Raw genomic sequence first — 17,664 nt, 5'->3', positions numbered from 1 at the left:
CAACTCCTTGTAGTCTGCACTTTGGGTAGCAGCTTTCTTTTTCAAAATCGCCCTAGTTCGCTTACAAGGGCCAAAATCCCCCTGAGTCTTATCTTTATCATTGTCCAAATTGATCAGCATCTTGTCCTGTTGGACAAAATCAACATTTTTCACCATGATATCCATAGCATCAGTCGTTTGCTTGACAATTATATGGTTGTTGGACATAATGGTCATGAGGGTGGCCTAAATTTTCTTGTAATTCTCCTCAACATGAGTGAATCTATCTTCAAAACCTTTCTTCATATGATCAATACCTTCAACAGCTCTATTGAAATAATCTACAACAGATTTTTTCTCATCCTCAGTCCACTAACCGTCACCACTCTGTCTATCCTAACAAGTAGAAGTGGGCAAAGCTCCCAGTTTGTTGCTCAAATCCCTCTGGTTAAGTTTAACCTCCTTGATTTCATGGAAGAGCTATTTAAAAATACTGAAAGTGTCAATGGCATGGTCTCTTTCCATACCCATGATATCCTCATATTCATCCCTTTTATCATTAAGCTCAACACTCTTGGCATGAACGCTCTTCTGAGTGGCAACCCTAGTAGCATTAATGGTCTCCTTATGAAGAGACGAGGGCGGAATTTCAAAATTTTGACTCCGAGGCTCTGGGCTAATTCTCTTGTTGACCGCATTGTCCTCATAACTCCCCCTATGGCCACCAGAATTAGAGTCCTCATTACCAGGAGAGGTAGAAGAGGAGGAGATAACAACCTGCTTTGAACCCTTCTTACCCTTGCCCAAAGTAGGTTTAGCTTTAGGAATATTCTCGATTTTTTCATTTATTAGGAGAAGAGAAAGTCTCATCCTCCAAATCCAAACTGGATTCCTCATCCTCTGACTCCCCAGCAGTAGTGTTATCATCTAGAGAAGTGGGGATATAAGAAGAAGGGGCAGGAAGGGCCTGACAATGCTTGTCAATTGACACAAGCAACCCTTCATGAAGGATACGGTGCTTGGTTGGATTCTTCCTATGAGCTCTAAAACTATCCCTAAGAGAAGACAACAAGAAAAAAGGGAAAGAAACCCTAATATTATGGTGGAAATGATTTAACATAACAAAATGATGGCCAAAAACCCTAGTAAAATGCCCATCAAGAGTAAAGTAATCCATGAGTACCTTTAGGAGTTTGGCCCAGACATCCTTAAGAACATTGATATCATAAAAGCTAATAGTTTTCTTCACCAATTTCCCCCTTTCCTTCTTAGATTTCAAAAAAATTTGTACCGCCATCTCCATATAATTACTATCCCTGTAGTATTTCATGCCATCAAAGGAAAGGCCCGTAACTTCAGCAATCAAATTCTCATCCATCGTAACCTTACGCCCATGCAGAGTAATGGTGTCATCCTTCCAATGCTTGTCAAAATAACCAGTAACATCCTTGTTAACCCCCTGCACTTTCTCAATGAAGAGAGTAACACCCCCTTTCACGAGAAGCCTCCAAATTTTCTAGTTATTCTTTAGCTGCTCACAACTTAGAGGCTCAACTCACTTCCTACCTCCCCCCATAATGCTTAGAGAAATCATAGCAATCACTATGAACAAAGAAGGTCGAACAAAATAGATATCAGCCCACAAAGCGTGCAAAATAATGGCACAAAAATTACATCGTCCGTAGCCAACACATGCCAAGAGGAGAAAGAGGACGATCTTTCAAGAATCACTGCTAGTAATGAAATTAGTATTATTCATTTTCCTTACTGCCTCGAATTTTTTCATGAAGGATAAGCATGTAGAGCTCGGTATCCACCCTATCCTCATTGGTCCACATCACTTTGCTAGCACTACTGACCCCTTTGTTAGCAAGGTAGTCGGCAACAACATTGGACTCCCTATAAATATGAGAAATAATGCAATTTTCATAAGAGAATAATTTCCCTAGCTTTATTTATCCATACTTCCACATTCCAAGATGACCTAGAAATACCTTTGAGATAATTAATAATGTTTTTTGAATCACCCTCAATCCAAACACGTTTGAAGTTATGTCACCTAGCAAGATTAAGACCTTGGAAGGCCTCGATGGCTTTAGCAAGGTGGTTAGACTGAGTTCCCAATGGGAGTGCCATCGCTGAAATTAACATACCATTATGATCTCTCAACACTCCCCCACAACCAACTAGACTAGGGTTACCCTTGGTCGCCCCATCAATGTTGATTTTGACCCAAACCTGCGGGGGCGTGCTCCAAGCTTGGATGACCCTACTCTTAGGATTATTCTTCAGAGCTAAAGAAATATCAATCTGCACCTCCCAAGCCTTGGTGACCCTGAGCTCATAGTAATTACAAATAAATCTATTATGGAGGTTAGGCCTTGGGTTCAAAATAGATAAGTTATCAATAATAGCCCAATTGATTTTTCTAAAATCAATATCAGGCTGAAGATAGGCCTCCCTTAAAATATGGTTGTTACGTTCCTTTCATAAATCCCAAGCAACATGAGAGAAAACAAAAGACCATATAATTTTAAGATGTGGTTCTTATTCGGCACTTGCCACTGGAAAATGAATTCCTTAACCGAATCAATCAAGGTCCAACATAGATCCCATCTTTGAAGCACATGACTCCAGACATTAGTAGAAAACGGGCAGTGCAAAAAAACATGATCAACAAATTCAACATCCTTCATGTAGAGATAACATCTGTTAGGAATAGAAAACCCTCTCTTATAGAGATTATCAGTAGTAAGGATCTTGTTCAAGAAGAGGAGCCAAAAGAAAATGTTGATTTTTGGAATCAAATGTTTAATCCAAACTGTATACACATAAAAATGGCTATGAGCGATTAAATAAATATTTAATATTTATTTAATAATTATTCTTCTATTAAATAGTTAATATGAAAAGATTAGTTTATTTGTCATTTTTCATGTCTTTCTATTAATTAATTTAATTAAAATATTTTATTAATTAATTCATCTATCCTATTCCTCCAATTAATTAAATATCTAATATTTAATTATCTCCTTCAATCAATTAAATATCTAATATCTAATGATTATTCTTCTATCCTATAGTCTCAAAATATTAAGTGATTTCCTAAATTATTTAATTTCATTTCCAACTCACCTACCATCTCCACTTCATCTTCCCTTTACCAACTCATCCATCATGTGGCTAAAGAAATTAATATTTCTTAAATATTAATTCATCATTTATCTTCAACTTCCAAATTTAATGAAATATCGTGTACGTACACATATTTCATAACCTCCTTCTATATTCTCTCCAACATCCCTACATCTTAGGAAGGACTTGATTCCACTTGTCCTCTCATGCCTAAATCTTCTCCAACCATCCCTAGATTCCCTCAGTCAACAACCCAGTCAAGGTGAGATGAGTGACACTTGTCTTCTCCTTCCCCCTTTCTCTCAACTTTCACCTTTTCTTACAACCATCCAAATCTGTAGATCTAATCATGACCGTTGATCCAAGCCACATCATCTTATCCTCTCAAGGTCTATAAAATCAGGAGTTTGAGTTGAGAGAGAGTTAGTCTTCAAGTTAGTCTTCAAGTGAATTTGCAAGCTAATCATTTGTAAAATTTATGCATCCATGAGTTTTAATCTTGAAGCAAATAGCATAATCATATAGCATAATCATTTTAGCATAATCATTTTAGCATAATCATTTAGCATTGCATAACATAGTATCAGTTAACTACTTGTTATCAGTCCATTCTTCATATGCCATCTTGGAAGCCATCAGTGCTTGTCTGAGAGCACACCATCTGCAACCAAGAATAGTGGAGTTAGGACACAATGAGACATAAATCATGAAGGTTATAATAGTGTTTTTATTTATATGTATTTCATGTAGTTTCATTGGTTGAGTTTGGATTTCCTGTAGCATTTCCTTTGTATTTTGTGAAACTAACATGTTGCAAGTAGTATTCTAATGATGAAATTCAAGTCAACACATTTTGGCACCCACCGTGGGGCTCAGGCCTTGAACTTACATTTTCTAATATCTTGTCTTATTCTTGTGAAATCAATTTAACACTTTTGTAAATCAGTTTCACGCATCTGTGAAATTTGACAGCGCATATGTTGAGTAAGTTAGCACTTTTGTTGCTTAGGTTAGCGCCTTCTTTCAATAGAATAGCGATTTTAATCATGAATCCACGCATTCAAACAGTAGGTTAGTGCTTCTGTAACACCGGTTAGCGCTTCTGTAATGCCAGTTAGCACTTTTGTGACGCAAGTTAGCGCTTCTAAACATAGGTTAGCGCTTTTCTAACGTAGGTTAGCACATTTCATAAATAGTTTAGCGCATTTGAAATAGAGTGCAAAAGTTGTAAACAAATCTTGAAATTAGGCTTGTGGAAGGACAATATATATGGAATATAAAATTTAAGTATAAGAAAGAGAAAAGAGTTCTTATACTTTAAGTTATATTCCATATGTATTGTCAGGATGTTTGAGAGGGGTTTCAGACCTCTAGAAGTTAAAATGCAAAATCTAGTTTTTGGAAGATCCTCCAAATTTCAGACTTAGTCAAATTTCAGGGCATTTCAGAATCAGGAATGAAAAAATTGTAACCACGATTTGAAATTAGGCTTGTGGAAGCCCACCTAAGGTTATCAACTTTTTTGAGGTGGTTATCAACTTTTTAACTATCTTTAGGCAAGATTTTCATCCAACAAGATTAGGAGAGTATCAAACCAAATGATCAAGAGTTTATCATCCAACTATCTTAATGACAACAATACCTGGCTAGGTATTCAAGTTAGTCAAATCAAGTTTCCATATCAAGAGACTGTATCCATATCATTTGACGTACTTTGTCATAGGGGCCTATCGAACAAACCCTCTATTCGACTTAGTGAGCTTGAGTATCTAAAACAAAGTATCCATAAATTCAACAACATCAACCTATCTAAACTGAAACTTTGATCACTCATGTGACCATCCCTTGCTTGAAAAAGAAGAAGCTTATTCAAAGGAAATGAGTCCTAGCCTAAATCAAGATCAAGATATCATGCTCTCCAATCTAATCCCATTTTTTATCAAGATCCTATCTATCAAGAATCTTATGATGATCCCCTAAAATTTTGGTATTCCATCCATGATGATCCCCTTTTATCTCAAGAGCAAAGTCTCATTCAACATCCACCTCCTAAGCAAGAGCATGATATCCCTTCCATCTCCTTCACTAATATAATTCAAAATCAAAAGAGAAAAGCACAAACTCAAATGATCCTACTCCAAGTCAAGATCAAGATCAAGAAATCTCTTCATCCTCTGAATCCATTTTAGGTCCTTTCATTCCAAAGTCAATCTCTTCATCCTCTAAATCCATTTTAGGTCCTTTTGTTCTAAAGTCAAACTCTTCATCCTCCAAATCCATTTTAGGTCCTTTCATTCCAAAGTCAAACTCTTCATCCTCCAAATCCATTTTAGGTCCTTTTGTTCCAAAGCCAAACTCTTCATCCTCCAAATCCATTTTAGGTCCTTTCGTTCCAAAGTCAAACTCTTCATCCTCCAAATCCATCTTGGGTCCTTACTTCCCTCCATCCACCATTCCATCACCTCAAATGATCCATAAGAAAGATCAACAAAGGCACGCATCTTTGAACTTCTTTCAAACATCTATCTAAACATCTTTTCAAAACTATTCTTCCATCATTTCCTTTATCTATTTTGGGTTCTTATGTCTAAAAAAATTCAATTTTCCTCCATCTCTTCATCACTTCTCGATTTGTGTACCAATACTCATCTTGAATAAATTTTCATCTATCCTCATGCAAGTCTTCAAACATTCTATCTATTATCCAACACCTCTTTTCTATCCTTTCATCCCTATCATTCAATCCTTTGCATAAATTCATTTGTTAAATAGGCATTTGTGTCATTTTGTCACATGCTTGCCCATGCTTGAATCTCATGTTCAGTCCATTTCCTAGATATATATTCATGATACACTTCAGAATTTGAGGTTATTCCTCTTTAACATTATCTTTTGGTTGGTATACACACTCAATTCAGAAAAGAACCACTTATCGTATCTTGGTACTGACACCTTTTGATTACTATATCTCATACACTTAATCAATTGCTCTAAATCATTGTGATCTCTTAGTCAAAGACATGGCTAGTGAAAAATCTAAAATCTTACTTCAGCGCCACTGTAATTATCAAACCCATGTAAGTTTCATTACTTACAAGCCAATGCAATCAAAATAAGAAAAGAAAAAGACAATATCAAAAGATCCTAAGCATGATCAGGAAAAGAAATATCTAGAAAAAAAAAAATATATATATATATATATATATCAAAAACTTGGCTATGGGAATATGTGAGTAACTCCATCAGGGCTATGGACGCTTGGCTGGCAATGGAGCAATATTTGTGATATTACAGCGATAACCTCATTGGAGCTATGGATTCTTTCTAGTAGTGAGGCTCTATCCAGGATGCTTTTGAAGTCAAGGTAACGCATGTAGCTAGCCACATTGGATTCTGAAGATTAAAATGATCATATGAGCCAGAATGAACCCAATTACACACACATGGGTAATCAAAGACTAAGTTCCTTGATCCAGTTTGGGATTCTTCTTCCCTTTTGAGTCTACGTCCTAGTTGCTCGATATGCTTGGTTGAATTTTTCTGGAGGTTCTAACTGTGGGTTGGGTCTCTATCTTTGAAAAGTTCAGGAACACTTATTCGGGTGGTCCTAAATACTATGACAATCTTACATATCACCTCTTTACAAATGGAGACTTCTATACTTGGGGTCAAAGTTTCATCCACTCTATTCTTCATACCACATCTCCCATTATCCTTCCTCCAGTATCCATTACTCTATCTAAATACATCCAGTGTTGTTTGCGATCTTTCTTCATGCTAATCTATACCATATATCCTAACTATTCATTTCTTCAATCATATATCACTATCTATGATCTTGTTTCTCCTATCCATATCCTATCTCCATCCATATCCCCTTTTCCATCCTTGATCTTTATCAAGACTAAGGACAAAAACATGATTTTAAGAAGCTCTAGATGTGTCTCCTCATAAACTACTTTCGTCTTTCTCCTATCCATTTCTACCTCAATGGTTTAGTCATCTATTCATCCATTCCTTGTCTTTTTATACATTGGGGAAACCAAATACATCTTTCTTCTAATCCAAAAATAAATAAAAATGTCTCAAAAACTAAAAATCAAAAAAATCAAAAGAACAAAATTGAAAATCAAAGCATGAGCACATGGCCCATCCATCAAATCAGATCAACAACAGGAAAACTCTCAAAGTCTGCAATCAAACTGATCACATGTCTTGTTAATTAATTCATCAATTCATCTATCAACATCAACATAGGTACACTCGAAACCAGACAGATCGGTCTTACACGGGGTACTCACTCTTTGAAACCAGACATTCTTATCAATCATCGAACAAATCAAAACAATGACATAGATCAGTATGACTACTGGATTTTGTTCTGGGTAGTCTTATCTTTATTAATTGATGGCAGGACATTTTTCATCTCTCAAAAATAAATAAAGAAAAAAAAAATGCAATAAATTTAGACAGTGAAAACTTGGTAAACAAGCGCTATCTAAAAAGTGAGTTCTTCCATCTATGAGATCGCTTTACACACCTATCCACTTCATCTTATTGCATCTATCACTTCCATCTATCCTATCTCATCCATTTCATCCTTTGCATCCATTTCTATGAACCATTTAACAGAAAATATGCATCTTACCAACAATTATCAATCTTTGACATATTTGTCATAGTCAATGTCTTAGATTTTATCAGAATCAATCATGTTTGCATTTGTATCCTGCCATGGTTTGGATCTTGATCATTTCATACATCCATAATAAAGTTTTACTTTCGCTGGGGGCAAAATCCTAATTCCTTTTGCCAAGGTGATCTTTTGAATCTTTGAAAATCCAAAACATTCAGAAAATTTTTTAAAAAAACCAAAAACACCTAGGATTTTGAAACAGATAGCGAGCAATAATGCAACAAACGAAGATCAAGGTATTTTATGACAACTGAATCATGAAACTCAGAAAATGAAGAATCAACTAGCAAGTAATATCAGATTATAATTGATCATTCATTCAAGATGATTATATCAGTTAATGACCATGAGAATATGTGAATGACATAATAGATTCAATGTTTATATCTTTCTTTTATCGCTAATCATGTACTCTATGCGACTCAAGGATGTCCATGACTAGAGAAGCTATGATGGGGCATGATTATTTTTCTTTGATTATTGTCTGTGGTTTATCTCTTATTAAGGTATGTACTTGTCTAAGGATATGATCGGCAAAAGATCAAGGAGGACGTTCCCAAGTCATGCATGAAAGGAGATAATCCTTGTATGTTCTGCAAGCAATACTCAAGTCAACTTGATTCATTATATTGAGTTGCTTGTATTAACTTGCTATATCAAAATCCATGTAAGAAATAATCAGGTCATCTTGGATCATTATGTCAAGTTGCTTGTATTTTCTTACAACATTTTAAAGCTTAATGATGAAATCAAGCACTGTTACAAGACAAATATATGAAGAATGGCAGTATCATTTTTAGTTAGATCATTTTTAGATTAGCTCATTATTAATCTGCATTATAAGCATTCATTGTCAGTTGCATTATAAGCATTTGATTTCATTCAAAGATCAACGGTTATAAATAAAGATTGAGTATACTTGGACAAACAAAAAAACAATTTTCATTTGAACAATTATAGGTGCATTCTTTTTTTTTCATCATCCATTTCATTTAGTTGCATTTTAATCAGTGTATTAGTTCGCATTCAATTTAGTACATTTCATTAATCATGTAGTGTATCATCATTATTATTTGCATTATCATTTCATTAACGATCATTTAGTATGATCATGATGATCTGGTATGCTTTGGCTTATGGAATTGGCTTAGATCTGCTATTCATGCTACTTAGATAAATGTTCAGACAGTTGATTTTGATTTGGTGATCGGATGCTATCTTATATGCTAGTAAGCCTGGTTTGTTGATTTGGTGAGGGTTTCACCGACAGAGCTTGATTGAAGATCTTTTGATGTTATGCATAAGTGGTGTTGGTGCGGCTTCTAGTAGAGATTCAGGATGTTGATGGTGATCATGTTCGAGACTTGACTGATTAGGATCATTTCTTTAGCGTGTGTGGACCTAATTTGGGTCCAGTACTATCTAGGTTATGGATCGGCTTAATGTGACGTGTTGTTTAGTCTTCTCGATGTGTTTCTGGGATGAATTAAGGGTTGGATATTATTTGTTTGGTCTCAGGCCGACATGTTTTATAATTATCTAATTGTTTTATTATTTGGGTGGTCGACCCTATTGTTTAAGGTTTAGGGTTTGTATATATATGTGTATGATCTCATTGTAGATCATGGATGGATAGTTGTATGCAAGCGAATAATGTAATAACCATTCATGCAGAGGATTTGGTTGATCATTGGTGATCGAGTTGGGTTTATGCAAGAGGATTAAGTCCTTTGGTATTGAGCTTAACCGAAATTGTACTCAGGCATAGGAGATGCTATTATTGCAGTTCTTTCTTCCTTTCGGATTCTACTCTAGATTTTTATGTAGTCAGTGAGACTCCTTTTGTAATGAGCAGTGTTCTCTAGGTTGTTGGCCTTCCTGCAAGTGCAGGACCCTCAATTTGTAATCACATACTTACTGCAAAAGTATTATCTGACTGTGGGTAGGCTTCCCACCATGGTTTTTCCCTTTACCGGGTTTTCCACGTACAAATCTTGGTGTCATGTGGATGATATTTATTCTCCAATTGTTGCTTGTACTTAATTGATATATTTTCTATTCTGGTATTGATCTTATATGTTTCGGTGTTCAAAGTTTTAATTTCTTAAGGTTCCAGTAATCTAGTGACAATTGAATCATCCACCCCTCTCAGTTGTCTTTTGGTTATTTGAATTGTCTAGCAGATTTCATAACATAAAGTCATCTTTAAGAGAATAATTTCAAATGGATTTCTATCACCAAAAGGAGATCAATTAATGTGGTAAATAAGCACGTTATGAATAATTTCATTTAACATAATAATCTTGCTTCTAGAACCACTCAAATTATATTTAACCCACTAATTAACAAGGTTATACCAATTCAACTATAATTTTGTATTTTTTAATCAAGGGTATATATAAATTCCCCTAACACTTAATATCATATTAACTTACTAATAAATCATTATATTTGTAGACACATAAATCTGTCCACTTAATTAAATGAATATTTAGTGTTTTTTTTATTATTTAAACCATCAATCAACAATTAATTAAATCAATATTTAATTAATTCATCTTGAACCTCTTCTCCTATTAATTAAATAAATTATTCAATTTACTTAAATTAATTCATTAAACCATATTCTAAAAATTAATTAAATGAATAGAGCATATTTGTTTAATTTAACCCCTTTCCTCATTTAAATAAATAAATATTTATTTAAATCTCTAAAAAATCTTACCCCACTTGCATTCTCTTACAAATGCAAGTTGCACCAATAAATAGATTTTATTTTTAAATAAAATCCTATTTTCTCTCACCCACAAAACCCACTTGCCTCCTAAATCCCTTCTAGATTCCTCTAATCCATTCCAAATTAGCCTAATCCCCCTCCCTAATTATTGTCGAATTCCTAAGCAAAGAGAAGTCACTTCTCAAAGCCTCAAAGTCTTTAAAATGCATTAAAGGCTTTTTATTCTTCAACAAGTTAACCCCTAAAGTCTTCCAAACCATTTATGGTTCTTACATAACCATTTATGGCTCTTACATAACCATTAATGGTTAACTCAACTTACCCACATGGTTAGAAGCTTTCCCTCTAACTCAACCCTCATTTAACTCATGGGTCTCTTCAAGCATTCATTGCTTTGCCCATGGTTATTCCCATTAACTCTTGCACAAGATTTTATTCATTGGATAAAAGCAATTACCCTTGGATAAAAGTTTTATTCATTAACTCAAGCCTAATCAAACCCTCCTAGGGTAACCTTCATGTCATCTCAAGCATTTAATGATTCTTCCCTCTCCTCTCAAGCCATCTCATGTTGACATTTGTCATCATGGGATTGGGTTGAAAGTCATCACATGGATTGATTAACTTTCAATCCTAGACCTTGTTAAGATTACTCAATCTTGACCATCCATTTCCCTATTTGTCCTATAAATAGAGCTCTTATTCTTCATTTTCAAAAGAAGAAGTCTTTTGTGCATCAAACTTATAGTCATTTTAGAGAGCATTAAGAAGCATTTGCATTGTTATTATACTAAGATTTACATAGACTAATTAGGTGCTTTCTCATAGTAAATCACTTTCACTTGCATAAGCATTTGTTTTCATTTTCACAACCATCTTGAATCTTCATATGGCATCCATGGATAGTGCAAAAATATGAGAGCTACACTCATGTGGGACTTGGATAGGAGAGGAACAAGGGAGGAATATCTATGAGCGTTTTGGGGAGCATCTTGAGGGGTTTTCTTTCCCTTTTAAATTTATGTATGTTCTTTATTGTGTGTTTTATATCTCTCTTGATATGCATCTTAAGGTTTTTAGGTTCATTTGTGTTTCATTTTGGTTGTGACTAATCTACTAACATTTGAACTTGTCTTGTGTGCTTTGTGCCCCTTTTGACGTGCATCAATATTTATTTAATATTTTCCAATTATATATAATTTAATTAGATGAACAAATTTATTTTTTATTAAAGCTTATTAAATATAATGTTTGATTTGTTGAAGATAAATTTCATTTATAATGTGTAAAAGTTGTCATTTCTCTAGACATATTTAAATTAGACTAACTTCAAATTTAAATATAAATGATTGAGAATTTTTTTAAAATACAACTTAAATTTAATCTATTAGTTATTTATACTACAAAATATGAATAACTAAATAAAATAATTTCTTTTTTAAAACTACTAATTTTAAAACTTATAGCTAATAAGAAATCAAAAATAAGAAAGATAATTTACTAATTATTTTGATAACTTTCTAATTATTTAAAGGCAATCAACAAAAAAGATATCTTACTAATTTTTTTTGATAACTTTCTAATTATAAAACAATTTAAAAAAAATATTAACATATAATTTTAATAAAAACGAGGAATATAAGTTCAACTAAAATAATATCAAATACATTAATTTTCATTAAATAATAACATTTCTAAATAAGCAATAGATGATATTTATTTTAAATGTACATCCAATAATCACTCTATTAGTTAAAAAATTAAATAAAAAAAATCTATTTAACATTTATCTCTTTACTTAAAATTCACTTCCTAATATATAATAAATATTATTATTAGATTAAATGGAACTCCAAATCTCACTAACTTTTAAACCATTAAATAATAGAAGATACTAATACCTAGTGAAGTTTCACTATAACAATACATTATATTAATTTAACTATATAACTTGAGCCCACTTAAAATGGAGGGAAATAATAAGATTTAAAATTCACAAATAATCACATGTAAGAGCATTTCATCTCCACCCCTAGATGGGATAAATGAGAGCCCTTAGATTTAGGGATCTCATAGAAAGCCCTAAATCTAGAGAAAGAACTAAGAATTCTTAGTGATAGCAAATTTTCTCGTTTGGTTTTTTTTTTTTTTTTTAGGAAAAATCATAGAGAATGGAGAAGATTAAAAAAATGAGGAGATTCTTGTCTCATGGACTGGCATACACTAAGAGAGATCCAACTATATATGTGAGGATTTCTATCATATTTGTATGTTAATTTAATGAATATTTCTTCAATAATGGTGAAGTAGCAATTTACATTTCATTTTTAAATATTATTGTGTTTTTTTATTAAACAAAAAAAAAAAAAAACTAGATGACCCATTTTATTTTATTTTTATTAGCAGTCATGGGAAACCTAAAGTTGTAGTCTCCACTGGGGCTTGTACCATCCATTGAGGGAGGTCGCAATCTTCCTTTGGAGTTGCGCCCTTCATGGGGAGGCACAACCTCTTCTATGGACGTCTCTGTAAAAAAAATTTATTTTTTTATTATTATAGATATTTTGAATAATTTTTTTGCATTTTGGAAATTTTAATTTATAGATAGATAAATATAAAAATAGATTATATATTTTTGAGTATATATTGATGAGTTCTCAAGCAAACTAGCTCTAATTAAAAAAATTATTTTTCACACACACATATGCATACATACATACATGCATATAGGTCTAGAAGATCACTAAATATCATTAACCAAAGATTAATTTCTTAGCTTAACACATATTTTTCGCTTCCTACATATTGGCATAGAAATGTCTAAATAACTTTATATATGTTTTTTTTTTTTTTTTCCTAAACATCTAGATAATTTAAGGCTCTTTAATATATTTTGCACCTTTAAACTAGTATAGAAATATTAACATACTTTCAGCAACATATAACATGAATACTCATTTAACAATAAAATGTAAATCTCATATGAATAAGGATAAGCAATAAAATTTTGATCTAGATTTCTTCTAGTTTTAATAGAGCATTAATTGCAAAAATAAGCATATACTTTTCTTTTAACCCTTTTGAACTCAATAATACAAATCCCTTTCTATACATGAAATAAATATTACTATAAGCAATGTTATGTCAAAGGTCACAATAATGTCTCAATCTTCTTGTTCCTTCAAAAGTACATTCACCAATATTTTACAAAGTTAGGATCAAATTTTCTTTTCCTTTGTGGTAAAATACGATAACTAAGGTTTTATAGAATTTATTACAATGGATATTTCACATAATGTTTAAAGAAATATTTTGTATGAATACAAATAAATCAATTCTTAATATTACAATTCCAAAACCAACCAGGTAGATTTATACCAAGACTGGAAAAAGATTTCATTATTATATGAGTAATATAATTTTTCTTTTTCTTTTATGAAGCACAAAAATATAATTCATACATAGATCAGCTACACTTCTTCAACATGTTACACAACAAGCCTTTGACAACCTGCACAAATCATGGAAGAATTTATTTCCTTACCAATGGGAGCTCACCTCCCAACCATAGGGCTGAAAACAACCCACCCGTAGGGAAAAGAGTGAAAGAGGATGCAGCCAGGTTCACAAATATGCAAACATAAAATAATTCATTTTGCAATTCTACCACGCACAAATGCATATACAAAAGAAAACATAACATATCACATGGCTAATCACATCACGCCAATTCACTATGAGAAATCTTTGAAATTTCTCCCTTGGGGAAAGGTTGGAGGCACATCTTAATGGATTATATATTTATTATTCTCCAAATTTCATAAAATACCATGTATACATAATCATCTTCAACCAAATACCACCCAATCTCCATCACCACACCAAAATGAGGGGTACTCATATCCCATAACACAAAAGTCATCTCCACACTAAAATGGGGGATACTTGTATCACATAACATAAAAACTTGGATACTCATACCCTCCAAACCATAAGAGTGCCACACCCAAATCCCCTATAAAGAGAGGATCTCCAAATCCCAAATGGGAAAGGGATCACTCTCACATAACAAGATACACACAAAAATGAAAATAACATGTACTAAAAGAAATTACAACACATTATCCCCAAAACCCCAATCACACAATATAAAAATTTCTACACATTTACCTTTAACATAACCAAGGAAGTGCACAATAGGAAGGTTAGATCCACCTACATGGTAGTGTTTTTTACTTGTTGCCTTGCTACCATTCTTCCTTCACCTTCCTTGCTCCTCTTTTTTCCTTCTTCCAAAAACTCACTCCCCATTTTATTTTTGTTGAAAAGTCCTCTCCCCTTTTTCATCCATTATTTTATAGAATGAGAGTAGAGAGCTCTTATGAAAAGATATGTGACACATGTCACAGCCTCTTTCCATCTAACCTCCAAGATGGAGGGCTAGAGAGGAGCCACTTCTCTCACTCCCTAGATACTCACTTGGCTATCCCTTTATTGGATTTCCTCCCACCTCTTGGGAGAGAGGGTGTTGGGATGGAATCTTATCCATCCCATGGGAGCTTCATTGTCTAGGCAATATTATTTCACGTGCATTCATATTGGGGGGTTTAATATCCCCAAAAATGAGGGTACAATTCTATTGGTGAAAATAGGGGGTTTTTACTTCAAGCTATGAAAAAATACAATATTTGGCGAAAATAGGGGGCTTTTAATTCAAGTTGTGTATTAGGAGGGGGTGACAAAAAAGGAGTTTAGGGAAATATTTTTTGAAAATAGGGGGATTCTTTAGTATGTCATGAACGCACGTGCTATAACCTAGGTTCATTAAGTGAATCCCTCGTGATCCATCCCAACCACCTCAAACCCGTAGGAGAAAGTAAATCATATTTTAAAAGGGTCAAAAGTCATAAAAAAATAAATACTAGGGCCCCCAAAACACCCCTAACCTCTACCTCAATGACCTAGGGATCATTTTTCATTCCTAAGGGGTGTTACTCTAAAGCACACCCAAATAGACTCATAAATAAAAACAATCATAAATCACATTAAATATAGGATTCACTTCACATTAGCACTATTACACAAATAAAAAAAATGTTCACAACACAATACAAAAGGCCCTAACCCCTCCATATGTGTTAGAATTGGTTTAACTAGGATATACACAATTGTGGTTGTGCCTCATTCCCTAATGCCCATTTGCATAACTTGTGGACTTAGAAAAAGATGTTGGTACATCATATTAGTCACATATACTCGAAGCAATACATATATCTCAATAAAAATATATGAAGTCTCAATTCTAACATCATCACACATTAATTAGAACTTTCATCAAAATGTAGTATGATAGGTTGCATCTTGAAACAATACAAAACATATAAAGATAATTTATGTCACAAATCTATCCATAATATAGTATCATGATACAACTCATATGATTATCAACCAAGCATTATAAAATAATAACCATAGTGCATAAGGAAATCAAATATCCATGATATGAAGTCCAATATTCCACATCTCATCATATAAATACTAATAGTCCATAAGTCAGTACATAAACACTACTAGTCCATAAGTCATCACATAAACACCAATGGTCCATAAGTCAACACATAGACACTCCATCACAATAAAATACTATAAAATAGAATGTAACTAAATGGCGGGTCTCACATCCTCCCTCCCTAGGAATGGAATTCCTCCTCGAAGTCTCTAAAAGGTGAAGCATTTAAGTCACTTGACTAAGGATTTCCATACAACAAAATAATTTTATGATCCATTCAATTCAACATAAGATAATGCTAGGTATTCCTCCTACTATACAGTGGAATGTTAGAACCCTGAGAGACAATATGCACACTACCTTCACACACAAGAGAGAAGAAATCTTTGAGATATTAATCCACCAATAGAAAAAATCTATTGAGGTGAGTACAAATGTACGAGAGCCTTTCTTATAAAGGAAAAGGTGAGATGAGGGCACCGATGAGGTGTGAGAGTAGGTAGAGGGTAAGTGCAACAACCTAGCTACAACTACCAATGCACTTAGGAAATATGCAAAGGCTACGTAAGTAGAATTTAAGGAAGAATAAATAACAATTTACGCCAACATCCCCTCTTAAGGGCAACTTAGGGAGTAAAAATATGCAATATGAGATGCATTACAGATCTCGTCCACATCACCACACTAGGTACCCATGTACAACTACAATGCAATGGAATCTCTCATAAATGGATAAAAGGAGAAAAACCTTGTAGGAGAAAACTCCTCTCCAAAAGAGAGAACATGAAGGACTAAGAAGCCTCAAAAACAATGTCCCAAAACATGATCATGAAGAACATCACTAAAGCACGAAGAAGTTGTAGACAATTTGTTAGGTCCCGGAGACAACTGAGAGGGGGGGTGAATCAGTTGTCTAATAAATTCAAACCAAAAACCATTTAACCAACTTAATACTTAATACCGGTAAACTAGTTAAGTATGTCGGTAGACAGTGTTAACAGTAAATTGCTATACCGGTAAGGATTAATGCATGAAACATAAACATAAAGTCATCCACAACACATAACACCAATATTTGTACATGGAAACCCTGTAAGGGGAAAAACCACGGTGGGAAACCTTACCCACAATCAGATGATACTACTGCAAATAGTAAGTGTACATAAATGGGGTCTGCACATGCAAAAAGGCCAACAGCCTAGAGCTCACTGCTCAATCACAAAATGGGAGTCACACTGACTACAGTTGGATGGTTAAATCCAATAAGAATGTACTGCACAAAATAGCATCTTCATATGCTAGTTTCAGTACCGGTGTAATGCTGATATGCTTCTACAAAAACCTAGCTTCACCTTCAAATGATGTCTTCATGTATACCTCTGCTTAATCTTGCATATACCTTCTCACAAACCTTTTTCGCATTCCACATTTGATCTTACAAATAAGATCTTATATTTATACCATAACCTAAGACCAATTTTAGTAGGTCGGCTCTACAAGATATTACAAAAAAACGTTTTACAAACAATATAATATCCAATGCAATAACCGATTGAACATGTCGGCTTAATGCATTTACAATAATAATAAATCATCTCCATAGAGTGC

Source organism: Cryptomeria japonica, chromosome 10 (assembly GCF_030272615.1).
Source record: "Cryptomeria japonica chromosome 10, Sugi_1.0, whole genome shotgun sequence".
Classification (NCBI taxonomy): Eukaryota; Viridiplantae; Streptophyta; class Pinopsida; order Cupressales; family Cupressaceae; genus Cryptomeria; species Cryptomeria japonica.
This window is presented reverse-complemented; position numbering follows the sequence as displayed.